The sequence below is a fragment of the Aulonocara sp. 'chitande type north' Nkhata Bay genome, linkage group LG19 (assembly GCF_057382095.1).
Source record: "Aulonocara sp. 'chitande type north' Nkhata Bay isolate Kocher_YH1m ecotype deep benthic linkage group LG19, A_spYH_male_GT1.1, whole genome shotgun sequence".
Taxonomy (NCBI): Eukaryota; Metazoa; Chordata; class Actinopteri; order Cichliformes; family Cichlidae; genus Aulonocara; species Aulonocara sp. 'chitande type north' Nkhata Bay.
Genome location: NC_141362.1, coordinates 32,437,526 through 32,455,033, shown reverse-complemented (window position 1 = coordinate 32,455,033; position 17,508 = coordinate 32,437,526). Strand labels below are relative to the sequence as shown.

At 40.7% G+C, this 17,508-nt stretch overlaps 1 long non-coding RNA gene across 3 annotated transcripts; it reads right to left on the bottom strand.

The window, feature by feature from the left end:
- Nucleotides 1–8,111: 8,111 nt before the first annotated feature.
- On the bottom strand, nucleotides 8,112–10,128 carry LOC147307471 (uncharacterized). Of its 3 annotated transcripts, none has more exons than XR_015126434.1 (3): nucleotides 9,964–10,128; nucleotides 9,717–9,828; nucleotides 8,112–9,628 (listed from the first exon to the last, which is right to left on the bottom strand). It is a non-coding gene; the product is annotated as an uncharacterized LOC147307471 (long non-coding RNA). The 3 variants fall into 3 exon arrangements; XR_015126435.1 differs by having other exon boundaries at nucleotides 9,717–9,763; XR_015126433.1 differs by lacking the exon at nucleotides 9,964–10,128 and having other exon boundaries at nucleotides 9,717–9,957.
- Between the last annotated feature and the right edge of the window lie 7,380 nt (nucleotides 10,129–17,508).

Here is a 17,508-nt window from a genome sequence, read left to right as displayed (position 1 = left end):
GCTCTAACAGAACGTAAGTACCTGGCCCCGCCTACTATCCTCGGAAACGTAAAATGATTGGCTAGAAGTGTATCACAGCTCAGGAAAAAAAAGCACCGAAATAAAGCACCGAAATGTGCGCTGCTTTTCGGTCTGGTTACTACCGTTGGACACCGGTACCCATCCCTACCTGACATATTACAAAACAATAATATGATAAACTTTTCAGATTGGAGTGGTAAAGGAATCAAATATTTAGAACATATACTAGAAGGAACAGAATTTATTTCATTTGACGGACTAGTTACACAATATGGGATCAACAAGAAAAGATTTTTAGAATATCAACAAATTAAATCCATAGTAAAAAAGAAATTTAAACCGGGTCAAGTTGAACTACAAACACCACCAAGTGTGGTTCAATTTCTTACTCTTAAAACCCCCAAATTACTATCCAAAATATACAGAATGCTTTCTAAAACAGATGAATCAATATCCCTTCCTATTGCAAAATGGGAAGCGGATTTATCAGTTAACTTAGACCTAAACTTCTGGTCTCAGATTTGCTTAAAAACCTTTCATCTAATTAGAAATCCCAGTCTTCAATTAATTCAATACAAAATACTACATAGAGTGCACTATACAGGTCATCGGATGTTCAAGATGGGCTTTACGTCTACCAACAACTGCTCACACTGCCAAACCAATTCACCGGACAATTATATCCACGCTCTTTGGTTCTGTCCACCAGTTCAGAAGTTTTGGCGCGAGATATGTGAAGACTTATCAAAGTGTCTGAAATGTAACATTCCAACTTCCCCCTTAGTGTGTTTGTTGGGCAGCTTAGATAATGTCACTTCAGAAAAGAATATCGCCCATATGGTTTTCACTGCCCTATGCATAGCCAAGAAAACAGTCCTCATGAACTGGAAAAATAAAAATAATCTTAATTCTAACCAATATAGAAATTATCTATTAGATTACATTAGTCTTGATACAGCCTCTGCCACCACATCAGATCAATTGCTCTGGGCTCCTTTGATCAGCTCCATCACCTAGTGGGGGTGGGGGGTCATAGTTTGGTCCCGCCTTCACTGTTGTGATTGGTGTGGGGGTAGGGACAGGCTTAGGGCGTTGGGGGGTTCCCCGGAGGCATCTTCCTTGGGGGGCTCAACCCGGGGTAGCGGTCATGTCCGGTTGGGGGCTCTTTTGGCTCTCGGGTGACTGTTTCCTCGCGGCTGCGTGCAGCGGGGCTAGGGGAGGGTCTGTGCTGACGGACGTGGGTTACTGACCTGGTAGCCTGGCTGCCCCTGGGTGGGTCCGGGATGGGCGTGAGGTTCTGGGGGCGCTCCGTCTCTGGGCTGGGGCCCTGGCCGGGCCTCGGGGCCTTGGGTCCTGGTTGGTGTGTTGCCGGGGTTGTGGGCGGGTGGGTGTATGGGGGCCCAGCCCTGGAGCAGGGTGCCGCCAGTGCATCGAGCCACCTGGGGGGCTCTTCAACTGGTGGGGGAGATTGTCACATCTTGCAGGAGCTTTCCTCTCCTCAGGGGCTCTCTCTACAGGAGGGGGAGATACAGGAGAGGTGGAGGAAGATCTCAGCCTGGGCGTCTATTGTCTCATGTAGTCTGGAAGATGAGTGGATGGGGGGGTGGGTGCAGTTTTCTCTGTGGTGGGGTTGGGTGGACTGTCCCAGGCTCTGTGGGGCCGGGGGGCGCTGCTGCACTGGGCCCCGGTCTGGATGGGCCTGGGCCCCCTTTCCCTGGCGGGTCGCGGAGTATGGGGGTGCCTACTCGGGTCAGCGGGGGAGCTGGCCCCAGGGAGGGGTCACTTGCCCCTCCCTTCCTTCCCTCCCCATCTCCAGCTGCCTCCCTCTTCCTGCTCCACCACAACCACCCACACATGCAGGGCCTTGGAGTAGGGGTATGTCACCAGGGTGCAGGGGAAGCCCCCCCCCCCCCCCCCCCCCCGTCCCCTTCTGGCTGCCTCTGCCTCAATTTTATCCCACAACTTAGACATTCACATTACTCACACTCTCATTACACATACATATAGGATCTTGGGGGTGGGCACAATCACGGAGTCCAAATCACCATCAGGGTGTACACCTCACCCCTGGCGTCGTTGCCCACCTCTCAATGTTAAATACACGTAGACATTGAGGGCTAGCAGGAGGGACCATGCGCTTACCTGCTGCTCTCTGGCAGGTAGCTCCATGCCCTCCTGGGTTTTAAATGCACCTTAGAACACACATGCATCAACACTACAATGAGCGGGTGGAGGGAGGTTTGGAGTCTTCTCTCACCCCCATTTTCTGCGGCTGGTCTGGAAAATGGGGCCTCCCTGCTGCTGCCGAGTCGGGGCGGTCTGCCTCTCCCCAACCCAGGGAAAAGGGTAATACCACCTGGGTCTGGGTGCAGTCCCCCCCCCCCCCCCCCCAGCAGTCCCCCAGCAGGGGGACTGGGTGTTCAAAGTTAAATTGGGCACATAGAACCAGGCTGAATAATAACATCCTGCATTCATCAAGAATCTTATATGGAATTGCATCGTACTATATTACTGTCATCAGGTGGGGAAAATGTTGAGGGGCTGCTGCTGCTCAGATTGTAGGGTAGTCACATTTATACCTTCTCCAGAATACTGTATGTACTGTGGCCACAAGTTTGTATCTATCGTGGTGGGGATCCAGAATCCTTCACTTATTATTTATTCCTAGTGCTATAATAATAAAGTAATAAGAACAAAACAATAAAGTAATAAATAATAAATACAAAGTTAATAAAAGGACAGAGAATGTTTTGTTGCGTTGTTGTACAGTGCACACACAGCACGCTCATTTGTTTTAGTTCGTCGCTCTTTGCAAACATGTTCCTGGCTCGTAACCAGCCTGCTCTGCCGTCAAGGGTGAGCATTGGTTAATGGTCATCCTGTGACTGATGCAAGCCAAATCATTTCATTTAGCCAAGTGTTATGTGCCAAGAGATGTGGCTTTGCTTTTGGTGTTCTTTTTATCTTTCAGGTGTCAAGCCTCCACCTGTTGGCCAGTTCGAAGTTGATTGGCATGTGTTTATTGGCTGGTCTGGGCACAGTTGGCCAATCACTCTCCGAGGATTACTACAAATGAGCAGCTCCCTGGCCAGCTGGTGGCTGCAGGCTTCTGCTTTATGACAAACATTTGCGAACAGGCTTCTTTGTATTGTGTGTGGTGGGAGGCTGGACAGGTAAGCTGGGGTACCCTATACACTAGTGATGGGCAGATGAAGCCCCATGAAGCACTGAAGCTTTTCATCCAATTGGTTCACCCCAATGCGAAGCTTCATGAAGCTTCATTTGCTCTAGCAGGACACCTACTGGACGTAAAAAATAATAGCTGGCATGAATTTGAAGAGTGTGGCATTTTGCACACAGCCTGTAAATGTCAACAACAAAAGGAGTGTGTAAAACATGTATATTGTAGTGATGGCAGTATACTGTGTATATTTATAGTGGCAGTATGGAAAATGATTATTTGGAAATGCTTGAAATGGAAATGATCATTTACTGTGAGGTGAGGTGTGGTTGGGGTGTGGACAGTAGTTGTGCTTTTGTAACGTTGAGGTATGGACAGCTACACACTGAGGCTTTGAGCCTCAGTCCTGCCTGTTCACATTTTATTCAGTAAAAACTAAATTTTCACTGCTTTTATAACCTTTAGTGGGGAGAACATAGCTAGGATTTAATGATTTAACAAATCTTTTAAATCCTTTGTCCTCCACAATGCTAAATAGCTGTGAGTCCTCAATCACCATGCTGACCAGGTCTTCATCTATTTGAGATTGTTCTCCTGAGGAAAGACAATAAAGATAAAGCACAAATATAAATATCACACACGTAACTTATAACAGTTGTATAATATTGTTATATCATTTAGTAACATTACAGCATGCTATATTATCATTGCATTTGATGCTCACCTGGTCTTGCTCCACAATCGGTGTTCCCCTTATTCTCATGCAAAGCTCTGTAGTGCCTAAGCATGGATGAGGTGTTGTTGTTATATCCCAGCTCCCTGGCACACAGCAAACACTTCACCTTGTACAAAAGTACAGACAGCTTAACATAAATTGTATTGCACCATCAGTATTATGAAAATACATCTTCTGTAGAAATTTACATACCTTGTTGGGAGGAATAAGATCAAAATGTTCCCACACAGGGGAGGACATCCTCCTCTTCTTAGCTGGCCCCATTCTCTCCTGACTTTCTCTCCTCACTCTCATAAACCTCCAAACTGTCTCCAAACTCTCACTAACCGCAACTCTCCATCAAACACCCACATTTTGAATGAAGTCTGAGGGGTTTATATCGCTGTCATATCTCGCGGCAAAGTTCGAACCACTTCCTGAACCAGTCACGTGGTACAGCCGGGCAGCGAGGCTTCGGACGTCATCATTTTCAGCTCCTCCCATAAATGAAGCAAGCCTCGATACGCGCTTCGCGGAAACGCCCCCTCCATTACTCGACACACGCTCCGAAGCCTCGATACAGAACGTCCCATCACTACTATACACTGGTTGCAGGTTTTAATCTGTTAGTCACACTAGGTTATGCGGTTGATGCCACTCTTGTATGTTTTCACTGACCTTTTGTCGAGTAGCTAGGTAGGCCTTTTGTTTTGCATTTTTTGTTTGAGTTAGGCCCTGGAAGCTATCGACCTCTTTTTGTTTTATTAATTTCTTTGATTTGGATCAACCGCCCAGTCCTCCTCCCCCACCTCTTTTCTGTTGTTAAGTTTGACTATCAAGGCAAGCAACCAATAAATCCTGCCTGATTCTTAACTGTTCTGTGGTCTTCCTCCTTCATTGATTGTGGTTGTCCAGTGTTGCTGTCTCCTTCCTACCTTTGCCTCCACCATGGTGGGGGGGGGGGGGGGGGCGTAACACAAGTGAAAGGATACGAAATTTGAAGAGACCAGCACTGAGTGTTTTTATGTTGTGAAGTTTTTTTTATTTTATTTTGTAAAAGATAGGAGGTAAATCCAGGTGAGTCAGATTCCTTTTGTTTGGCTTTCAATGAGACAAAGTTATTGTGTTGCCATTCTCTTATAACTCCCAGTTAACATAAATGGTCACCAAAAAAATAACAATAGGTACAAAGACATCATACCTTTTTTAGAAGCAGCTGACAGCCACCTTCTTGAAATGCTTTGAGACGCACTGTAAACATTAACATGTTGCTAGTCTGTAAAGAATTCTTAAGATATGAGCAATAAATGATCGAAACTGTGAATGTGTTTGAATGGCCTTTGGACTCAGAGGAGGAAACTGGTCCTCTTCTTTCCTGCACAACATCTTCCAACCACTTCTTTTGCGTTTGATTTTGTGGTCATTGTCATGGTCCTGGGTCGGTGACCCAGCGCTTTTAGTTTGTTATCATTTTCTAGATGATTGTTTAGGTTCTGTGTTATATTCGGTCTGCGTCTGTATCTGTCTGTCTATGGTGTCTCCCCATCTGTTTGTGAATCTGTCTGTTTAGTTCAATGTCTTGTCTGGTTCCATGTGTCTGAGTTTCCTGTTTTATTGTGAAGGTCCGTGTCGTATGTGAGTGTGATCAGGTTACGTTTCCCCTGTCCCGTCAGCCCAGATTCCTCCCAGCTGTGTTGCCCTCCTGTCTCTCATCCCCTGATTACTGGTGTGTGTATTTAAGCCCTGTATGTTCTCCTGCCTGTTGCCGGTTCGTCTGTATTACTCAGTGTCAGTCTGTGTATCCACCGTGTCTTCTCCCTGCTGTTCATCGTCATCCTCCTCTGCTCGTTTTCATTCAGGTTTGTGCTCTGTAGTTTAGTTGTTTCCCAGTTTAGTTTAGTTCGAGCCCCGTTTGCTGTTTGTCCACATTCTTTTTGTGTTCAATAAATCACCTTCACTTCTCTACGACTGCCTGCGATTGGATCCTCATTTATTCCACACGGCTCGCCTCGGCAGCCGTGACAGTAATTTTCTTTTCTGACATTGGACGGCATTCAAGGAGGGAAACCAGGCTTTTTGTGACTGTAGCTTCCCTTTTTACTTTTTGCCATCCCTTGTTTGATGTTAATGCTGTTTTTATGTTTTTATGTTTTTTTTTTGTTTTTTTTTTTATAGTTTGTAAATAAATAATCCAAATTCTTGAGTCTTACTGTATTTTAGAATGCTTTTCTGAGGGTTGTAGTCACATACACATGAATTTTACTTGGATATTACTAGAATATATTACTATAATAAATTTACAGTTACTGTCAAATTTTCACACAGTCATGGTCATTTTAAGGTTGTAATGATTGACTGCAACAATGAAATGACTGTAAATAGTAAATAGTCATTGTGTGACTGTAATATTTAGTCAGTTAAATCTTTTAATAAGTTAAATCTTGCTTCTGAAGGTTCGACAATGCCTTTTAACTTGGTCAAGGCTTGTTAACATCTTGTTAGTGATTATCAAAAGCACTTAATTAAGAATAAGATAGTCAAAGGAGCTCAGTGACGATTTGAGAAGAACTGCTGCTTTACACAAATTGGGACTCTTGGAGCCATTTCTAAACAACTACATATTCCAAAATAATCAGTTCAAACATGCTGGAACTGGTGTGTGTGTGTGTGTGTGTGTGTGTGGGGGGGGGGGGGGGGGGAGAAGAGTGAGCTCACAGAGAGAAAGCAACAGTTCCTGTCTGGTATTTACGATAATTATACACAACTTGGTGCACACCTTTTATCTGTATGCATCCATACAAAACTAGATCTGATGTCTTGCATCGTGCAAGCTGGCTGGCTGGTGTGTTACGAGACAAAAGAATGTCGCCTGATATGTTTCATGATAGGTGAGAAAGAGTTTTGCAGGTTGCAGCCAAAACTTTTACAGATTTAAATGAGTTATTTATTTTCTGGGACATAGCTGCATCTGATACTTTGTTAAAAAAATCAATCTCATAGCTTTTCAATGCCATACAGAAACACATCAGAGCTGCGTACTTAAACGGAGTGAAGTTCGACTCATGCTACGTCTTGGTATGTCTGCTCGATGTGAACAGGCACAAACTTGAATCACTTACATCAGCTCTAAAGGTGCAGTCTTTAAAGTATTGTTTAAAACAATAAATGAATGTCTGTAAAAAAATTGTGTAAATGTCTGTAAATCGATTGTGGCTCAAGAGTTGGGAGTTTGCCTTGTAATCGGAAGGTTGCCGGTTCGAGCCCCGGCTTAGACAGTCTCGGTCGTTGTGTCCTTGGGCGAGACACTTCACCCGTAGCCTACTGGTGGTGGTCAGAGGGCCCGGTGGCGCCAGTGTCCGGCAGCCTCGCCTCTGTCAGTGCGCCCCAGGGTGGCTGTGGCTACAACGTAGCTGCCATCAGCAGTGTGTGAATGTGTGTGTGAATGGGTGGATGACTGGATATGTAAAGCGCTTTGGGGTCCTTAGGGACCAGTAAAGCGCTATACAAATGCAGGCCATTTACCAAATAAAAATGGAATATATGATAATAATAACAACAATAATAATTCAAAGAGTCTAGTTTTCGAAAATAGATATTTTTTCCTGTTTCCTTTGTTTTTCTAATCTTTCAAAAGAAAATAAATGTATTGCATTGAGATTTTCTGAATTTGGAAGCCAGTGTAATGGTGCCTAACGCTGTTTGGAGAGCCCCATTGTGAATGTTTGCCTAGACCCCAAACAGATGATCAAATCCTCACTGAACTGGGGTGTATATATCAAAATCTTGTAATCTTGTGTGTGTAAGATGTAAACATGTTGCCCAATAAGAATCGCCATAAGGAAGCTGGAAGAAGGAGGCCTCCATGAAGCAGCAAGAGGTAAAAAGAAGTCGTCCCATATAGAGAAACTTCCAAAACTGGTCTTAAGATTGTTTTTATATTTAATACTGCCATAACAATTTATGTTTGTCTTAAAGCATGTTGGCATTGATGCCCATTTATATTGATTATCCCATTTTTTAATATCTGCGGAAGCTATGCAGAACTCCTTCACTTAAGGCACTTTGTATTTCTTAGTCATGTCATTTTAGTCATCAGCAAATGGTTAATGGTTATTGTAAAAGCTTTTATGTTTTGAATAAATGTTCTGCTGTGGGCTCTGCTAGAAACTCATGTTTAAATGAACAAATTACACATTGTTTTTTATTTTAGTTTATTAAAGACATTTTTATCTCTTAAAAATGACCACAGAATAATGATTCATTATTTATTAGTGAGGTGGTGCTTTTCCTTTCCCTTGTTCTTGGCCTTTTCCATGTCCGTGTTCTTGGCCTTTTCCTTTCCCTTGTTCTTGGCCTTTTCCATGTCCGTGTTCTTGGCCTTTTCCTTTCCCTTGTTCTTGGCCTTTTCCTTTCCCTTGTTCTTGGCCTTTTCCCTGTTAACAACCATGAGAAAAAAAATGAAAATGCTTCTTGAAACTCACTTTGCAGCAACCTCAAAATTGTTTGCCGTGGTTGGATACCAAGCTTGTTTTTTATGGGAATCGGTGATCTCTTGTGAATTGGCACGCCCCACAAATCTCACCCTCACAAATTATGGTATGTGCCAAATGTGAGGTCACAACTGCTTCCGTGATTTGTTTTGGCATTTTGTGCCTTTGAGATTTTATGCACAGCATGGCCAGCACAGATGTGTTGAAGACGGAGTGCCCATTTCTGCTAGTTTTTACTGCTATTTAAATTGTATCTAAGTAAGGGGGTTCAGGGCTACAGAGAGAAATGTGACAACAACTTGCAAAGATACTCAGACAAAAGCAGTTTTGTCTGAGCAGTGACACTCAAACTCCTCTGCAGCATTTAATGCGTGAAATGGAAACCTAGCCCTGGCAACAAAACTAAACTTAACAGATTTATTTTGTGTGACTTGTGAAATATTTTATATAGAAACCAAAAAGATTCAAATGAGAAGAATCGACTTACTTTGTAAGAGAAAATTTGAATTTACCATTTCAGAGGGAATAAAGTAATTAAAAAAAGGCATCCCAACCATAGGAAGAGAAAATGTCAAAATAGCATCAACCAGTAAAGCAAAACAGCAGAAAGTACACAAGTGAAAGTTTTCTTTCACAATCTGATCCTTTTCCCAGAGCTTGCTTTTTAGAGAGGAAGATTGCTTCGTTAGAACAAGTTTGTTATGCTGTTTGTCACAGGTGTGAAACAATGGAAGCCAAATTAATTCACTCACCTGGGCTTTGGCTGTATTTGGAAAAACAAAAAAAATCAAAATTGGTAACTTAAAAAATAGTAGACATAATAACAGAAATACTAGACATAATATAAGAAGCAGAAGACTTAATATAAAGCAAATGCGTTAAATAATTTTGCAGAACGACAGTATAAGACAATGCTGCCTCTCAGAGAGCTGACGTTATGTTAAATAAAGAGCACACTGTTCTTAAATCAAACACTGAAATGATTTTGAACAAGAATTCAACATATAGCTGCATTTGCACATCTGTCTAATTGCAGAGTAGAAAAGTGCAAATAAAACAAATGAGCTGTGCACAAGTGCAGTGAACATACATGCAGCAGTAGCACATAGTTTTTCAGCCTAATTACTACATGTCAGTGATCTCGATATAAACAGATATCTGAATCAGAGACTTACGGTCACTCATTTTGTCTTGTTTACAAGTGCAGTGAAACGTTCTCACCTGGAAAAGACAAAAGTAGAAGAAAATTAAGTGTTAAACTTTTACTGCAATCAATCATCACAAGCAATCAACAATGCCAGTTACATACCCGATGCAGTAAGCAGAGTAATTTGTGTCTGACGTCTGTTTTCACAGCTGTATTTATAGGGCAGAGTTTGAGATGAAGAATGAGGATGTTTTAGTGTGGGGCAGGGTGTAACCTGAAAATTACAGGTCAGCTTTTGTTCTGCTCCAAAACACCAAACCTGTCGGATACAACCACCGTCTCTGCACCAAATGTGCTGCAGAGAAAACAACTCCAAATCCAGTTCAAACTTTTTTATTAGAATACTTACATGGTAGTTTTCTTAATATTATGGTGTTGTTTTTATCTGCAAATGGTCAGTATAGATAGCATTTATTTCTATTTCTGCTTTGTAAAAGGCACAACTTTTAAGTAAAATGTCATTTTCTTAGACTTAGAGCAAGACCTTAGTCCTAAAGACTAACTAAAGGGCCTCACAAAGACAGCAAAACAAAAATTGTGGTGTGTGTGCAGTTGTTTGAAAAAGCCTCGGGCCAGCCTTCATTTCTTATAATTTGCTTTCAAGAAGCCAGACGTTCTTGGAAGCGGTCTTGAGCAATAGTGATCCAGGGTTTCTGACTCTGTCTTTTTCTTTTTCTTCTTTTTTTAATTTTGAAGATTAGCTTATTTTTCCTCTAATTTTCAGACTCATTTTAAGAAGAATATTTTGTAGTTTGTTAGGCCACTTAACACTATGAATCATTCAAGCATAGCAAAGGTAGTTAAGGGATTATCTGGTCTTATGTCTACACAAAACAGCCACACCAAAACCTTTACAGGCAACCTACAAAACTCCCCAACAAAAAACAAAACAAAAATCCCGTTCATGTATTTATTTTATATATTACATCTCACTGTTTGCATATTTAAGTTTACCATTCCCATCCTATACACGTCCTTATCAAGAAACGTGTTCCTTCTCTTGTGTCTTTATGTTTCAGTTTTTCTTCTTTCTTTTATTTATATTATTTACTGTGTATGCTGTTAGGACTCTTAATTACTGCAACAATAAGGTGATTTTTCAAAGAGTTATCAAATTTATCATATAATATCATAATGTTTGCAGTTTGACCCTAAAATTGAGAAAACTGGAAAATGGGTGGACAAAACAATAAATGTCAGGCCTGATACTATCCACACCACAACAGTATTTGAAAGTCATGTCTTTAAAATGTTGTAAAGAAATAAGCAATTAAGAGATGCATCTGGTCCTTCAATCAATCCTTCTAACATTCACTGAAGTCTCATAAAGCCTCATGAAATGGTCTCAGTGTAAAGTTGGCTGTTACACAGCTAATTTTAAGGAAGGGAAACAGGGAGAAAAGGCTGGGGTGTGTCCCAAATTACTCAAGAACGTGCCTGAAAATCAGTGGCAACAGGTCTTACTGAGTGATGAATCCAAATTTGAAATATGTTGTTCAAATCATAATCAATATATAAGAGAGGAGGAGGACAGGAGGGAGGTACATGTGGTCTTGGTGGATTTTCTTTCTTTTTTTTTTACTTATATACAGTATTTGTATGTATCATTGCATGCTTAAATAAGTCACCCAACATGTTTACCATTTTCCTAGGGAAATATAATTTATAGCCTGTCAAGATTTTTGCACAGCACTATTAGTGTGCCACTCCCAGTACACACAAGATGTGTCTGGCTCCAGTTGTGGCCTGAAAAAACATCCAGAACTGAAGCTAGAAAACTGATTTTGTGTCTCTCTGTCTCACTCCTCCTTCAAGCCACTGCAGCTAATTAAATGGGACGTTTTAAACCTGTATTTTGTTATTTGTTTTGGTTTTGATAGATGTGACCAATCTATTTTCCGTTGCTGGGTTGGGTTCGAATGATGTCACCAAATCCTACAGTTTAACTGACTTCTTTTCTTTTTGTGCGGCCAACTGACTTTTCTTTGGTTATTCGGTGTTGATGTTGGTTTGTGGGTTGTTCATTTTTTGTTTATCAACAGTGGAAAAAAGAGAAGAAGAAGTAGGTTTGACTGATTTTAGTTATTTTAGACAGCTTTTGTGGAAAGCCCTTCTGATTATATTCATTAATGAATATTCAGTACAGTACTGTATGCCCAACACTTCTTTAGATGCTCCTTTTCACTTTCCAAAGTGCATTGGTTCTTTCTCATAATCTGGAATTAATAATGTCTAAACCATCTGAGTACAGTGAGACAGGGTAGTGATTGAAAAGTTCTCGTCTAGTCTTGGGAGTGCAAAAAGAATTGCCTAAACACGTTGCTTTGTCCATTCTTGTTCATAATTCCACCCTCAATCTCTGGTTTGTTACATCCCTGGTGTGAAACATCACATCAGGTGATTCAAATAGACAAATATCTCGTGACTTAGGTGATGTCAGAAGAGTTTTGAACAACACACCCAAAGTTCTTAGAAATCTAAGCGATCTGTTCTCGAATGTTCTAGCCTGTGGGCATGTCTGTTCCATCGCAACATGCAGGAACTTGAGTGTTTGATGCAAACATCTTACTGCCCTGAAAATGTTACAATACTTGGTTCAGGTGAAAAAACAACAACAACAAAAAACGTTAATGAAAACCTCAAATAAAATTTAATGTATTGACATCCCAGTACTGTTTTTTTTCTCCAGAAGAAAAAGCAGTGAAACATATGTAGAGGACTACTGTCAGTGAAAACAAATGATGAAATAAACACATGAAAGTGGAAATAAGACAAAAGCACATGAAAACTGAACGACTCTTAAAAATGCAGTTGTTTATATTTATTTTATCAATGATAATAGTAATTTATATTTCTTTATTATTTATTTTATTCTTTATATTTATAAATGTTTGTTTTCCCAATACTTTTCATAGCGTGCTTGGTTTTTCTTTACCTTAAATATTTCTCATCAAAAAGTGTTTTGGTTGAATAACCTGCATCTCATTTCTTTTGATATGACAGGTCATATGGAATGAGCTTTAAGACCTCAAGAGTCTACGATACATATTGATTTTGATTATATATAGAAAAGCGCATCTGAAATGTAAAAGTGAGGTCTGAGGTCAAACTATAGTGTGATATTTAGAAGCCCCATTAAGCAGTATCATTTCCTAAATGTTGCCAATGCAGGGGTCCAAAGCAATGCAACTTTTAAAATCCCCATGTATCATTCTCTATATGCCTTTATGTTATCAATCCAGCTTTGTATAGCAATATTATCACTTTGACCTTCATATTACTCTATTGACCTTGAAAGAGAGGTCACAGGTCAAATGTGGCATTATATTTTAAATCTTTACATGGCACTTTAGATATGCTGACTATGCATACCACACAATTTACTTTGAAATAATTAACTCGGCGTCTCGTCTCTTGATGCATGACTCGTGTTGATGATGATTTGGCTCCACCTGGTGAACCTGACACCAAATTGCAGCCTGTCTCTGCTTTAAGCCATGATTACGATGAGTAGTGCTGCTGGTTTTCCGTCTGTTTTGTTCAAGACGAATCACTGGAATTTTCAGGGAAGTCTTTGGAGTCAGGTTTATTTACCTTCATCTTATCTTAGGCTATCAAAGAGTCCCATGATGCTTTAAGCTAAGTGGTTAAATGTTGCATTTAAAGTCTTAAACCTGTGTCCCTACATGTGCAAACTGAACTTTAGACACGGGAATTATAACCGAGTGCTTTCATTGATCACTGAGTCTAATTTAGGCACAGCATCTATAAACCGCTCCTGATTCATTTAATGTTTATTCATTTTAGCTTAGGCCGTTCCACACATTTTTGCATTTTTATCATTATCAAAGGCTTGTCTCTGGTCTGATATTGATAACAGCTTGCAATTAGTCTTCCTTTCAGTAATAACAATATTGAACAAGAATCCAACGAATTAATACACTCAGTTTATTTATATAATTGAAGAGTCCTCTTCACATATAATTATGGAGTTCCACAGGGTTCAGTGCTAGGACCAATTGTGCTTACATTATACATGCTTCCCCTAGGCAGCATCATTAGAAGACATAGCATACATTTACACTGCTATGCAGATGACACCCAGCTCTATCTGTCCATGAAGCCAGATAACACACACCAATTAGTTAAACTGCAGGAATGTCTTAAAGACATAAAGACCTGGATGGCCGCTAACTTTCTGCTTCTTAATTCAGATCAAACTGAGGTTATTGTACTCGGCCCTGAAAATCTTGGAAATATGGTCTCTAAGCAGATTCTTACTCTGGATGGCATTACCTTGGCCTCCAGTAACACTGTGAGAAAACCTTAGGATATGCCCTTCAATGCACATATTAAAATATGTAGGACTGCTTCCTTCCATTTGCGCAACATCTCTAAAATTAGAAATATCCTGTCTCAGAGTGACACTGAAAAACTAGTTCATGCATTTATTACTTCCAGGCTGGACGACTGTAATTCATTATTATCAGGATGTCCAAAAAACTCACTGAAAAGCCTTCAGCTAATCCAAAATGCTGCAGCAAGAGTATTGACAGGGACTAGAAAGAGAGAGCAGATTTCTCCTGTTTTGGCTTCCCTTCATTGGCTTCCTGTTAAATCCAGAATTGAATTCAAAATCCTGCTCCTCACATACAAGGTCTTAAATAATCAGGCCCCATCTTATCTTAATGACCTTGTAGTACCATATCACCCTATTAGAGCACTTCGCTCTCGCTCTGCAGGCCTACTTGTTGTTCCTAGAGTATTTAAAAGTAGAATGGGAGGCAGAGCCTTCAGTTTTCAGGCCCCTCTTCTGTGGAACCAGCTTCCAGTTTGGATTCAGGAGACAGACACTATCTCTACTTTCAAGATTAGGCTTCAAACTTTCCTTTTCGCTAAAGCATATAGTTAGGGCTGGACCAGGTGACCCTGAATCCTTCCTTAGTTATGCTGCAGTTATGCGCAAGGCTGCCACGGCTGCCTTGCGCCTGGACCCAGCCCAGCTCCCAGCGCTGACATAGGTTCAAGGTTCAAGGTTCTTTATTTGTCACATGCATAGTTATACAAGTATAACACACAGTGAAATGTAGCCTGACACGCTCCTCGACATGTGCAAAAATTGGGGGGGCGGGGGGGTAGAGGAAGAAGATATATATATATATATATATATATATATATATATATATATATATACACATATATATATATATATATATATATATGTATATATATATATCTTCTTCCTCTACCCCCCCTAACCCTAACCCTGATTATTTCACATTTTACTTGTGAGCAACGGCACATTTAAATCTTACAAATATAGTTATTTGGCTTATATCGTGATAGATATCGTTATCGCCTGAAATGAAAAAAGCATATCGTGATATGAAAAAATCTTATATCGCCCAGCTCTAATTCTGTGTAACATGTCATATGATATTTTAAATCGTTAAACACCACTTTCTAGATGTTGACAATACATACCACACTTGTGAGAATCACAATCACTTGTGAGGGTTTTTTTTGCCAATTTTTCAGGCAACAAGTCATTAAATTGACCTTGAAGACCTTGTTGGATGTCAGCCATGTGATTTTAATGCATTGTTATCATGACCCACTCTACACTCCTATAGAGTTTTATCAGAATCCATTCAAAACCTTTCGAGTTATCGTGCTTACAGACAGAATGATCACACACACTCGTGCAAACGCTACCAAAAGGACGTAAGAATGATTTTCTATGAATTTATTTTCAAATCAATAACTCGTCTCGCCTCGTGGAACTTCACTAATGTTGACGGTGATTTGGCGCCACCTGGTGGACATGACGTCACATTGCAGCCTGTGTCTCTGCTGTTATCCTCGATGGCGGTGAGTTCTGCTGCTGTTGACATGAGTGTATTTTTCTGTCTGCCTGTTTTAAGCATAGCATTTGAACTGTCAGGCAAGAAATTTATAAATTTGCCTTTTAACTTACCCCGTATTTGCCATTTAAGCTTTGACTTTCAAAGAGTCTAACGATGCTTTAAGAACCATTACTCATCTCACACATTATATTTTTGTATATTTAGTATTTATTTATTTATTGTCATTGTCAAGAACAATGAAATTGCGTTTGGGGCTTCCATACAACCCAAAAAAAGAAGAAAATAATAAATACCCCTTAAAACCCAAGTGTACATATTTAACCCAGTGTGACTCCAATGCAATAAGACAATCCTTAGCAATAATGTTCGTAGAAATTCAGACAAAGACCTGAGAAACATGACAAAATACAACAATGCAACCCATTCAATATTATTGTACTGTGAGATATGATATCAGATATGATAGTTATCTATTTAAGAAAGAGGGGGGGGGGGGGGGCAGGAGGGGGAAGAGAATAAAGATATGATGCACCAATGCAGACCAGTTCATTGCTATTAAGAAGTTGGATATGGTTATTGTCCGTGAGAGGGGGGCAGAGAGTTCAGGAGCCTCACAGCCTGTGGATACAGGCTGTTGGCCAGTCTGGATGAGCAGTTTTAAATTCTTGGGGGTAACTGTGACCGAGGACCTGTCCTGGGGCAACCATATCACCTCAGTTGTACGGAAGGCCCAACAGCGCCTCTACTACCTGAGGAGACTGCGGAGCGCACACATTCCCAGATCTCTGATGTTGAACTTCTACAACTGTGCCATCAGCAGCGTTCTGACGTATGGATTTCTAGTGTGGTTCCCCAGCTGCACCAAGGCCGATCAGCAAGCACTCCAGCGGGTGGTGAAAGAAGCTGGCAGAATTATTGGAACAAGTCTGCCAGAGATCAGTAATATCTTCCCCACTCGCTGTCTGAGGAGGGTGCACAGTATCCTGCGGGACCAACATCACCCTGCGCGCCACCTTTTCCATCTGCTGCCCTCAGGGAGAAGGTACAGGTCTATATTTCATTATATTAATGTTTTATTTTTGTATTTTTTTTTATTTCAGTTTACAGTGGGCTTCTTTTTCCTGACTTTACTTGTAAGTAACTAACTGTAATAATCTTGCAGTACTACGGTGTTTTTATATTTTACATGTGACTGTTGCATTGTGGGTCCTCATTGGTTTGACATTTCTGATTCTACTATGTTTGGTCCTTTTCACACCAGTGACAGTAAACATAACCCTTAAATTATAATACAGTGTCAGTGTAAGGCTTCTCTCTGATCTGATATTGATAACAGCTTGCTATTACACTTCCTTGCAGTCATTATAATATTTAACAACTTGCTTCCCCATTTAGTAGAATAGTTTTGATATTGATATATTAGGGGCCTTAACATCATATATATTTATTTATTCTAAAATATATATATTTTTGCTCATTGGCAGGATTGATATGTGCAGAATTAAAGCTATGTGGACTTGAATATGACAAATATGCAACAGCTCCCAGTGGTAACTTTCAATGGTGTTATTGTTTCCACAATGCAGTGGAAATTGCAGAGCACTGACTCGGAGTGTTAAGTGACCGACCTCAGTGCTGTAGCCTTTCTTCAGCTGCCTGTGTTATTTGTGTGCCAGGCTGTTGCATGTCTTCAGCGCTCAAACTTTGGTAGAGGCAGCGCTCGGCGTGTGAAGAATGGTGGGAAATGCAAGCCCCCCACTCCCCCTGCAGTGCACCTTTCTTTAGGATGCTTCTTTAGTACTCTCAACGTGTAGTCTTGACATCATGGGAAAAAGAGCTACTGAAACCACAGTGGGAACAAACAGCACGTGCATCATATTTCTGTGATGCCTGGATCCACACAGTGGTATGATAAGCTAGGAAAGGAGTTCTGTTTAAAAGGTTAGAGTAGTATTTTATGTTTTAATAAACCAAATTGTGCCAGTTTTGGAATCAGCGAGTTTTAGTCTACATTTTAGATAATAAAG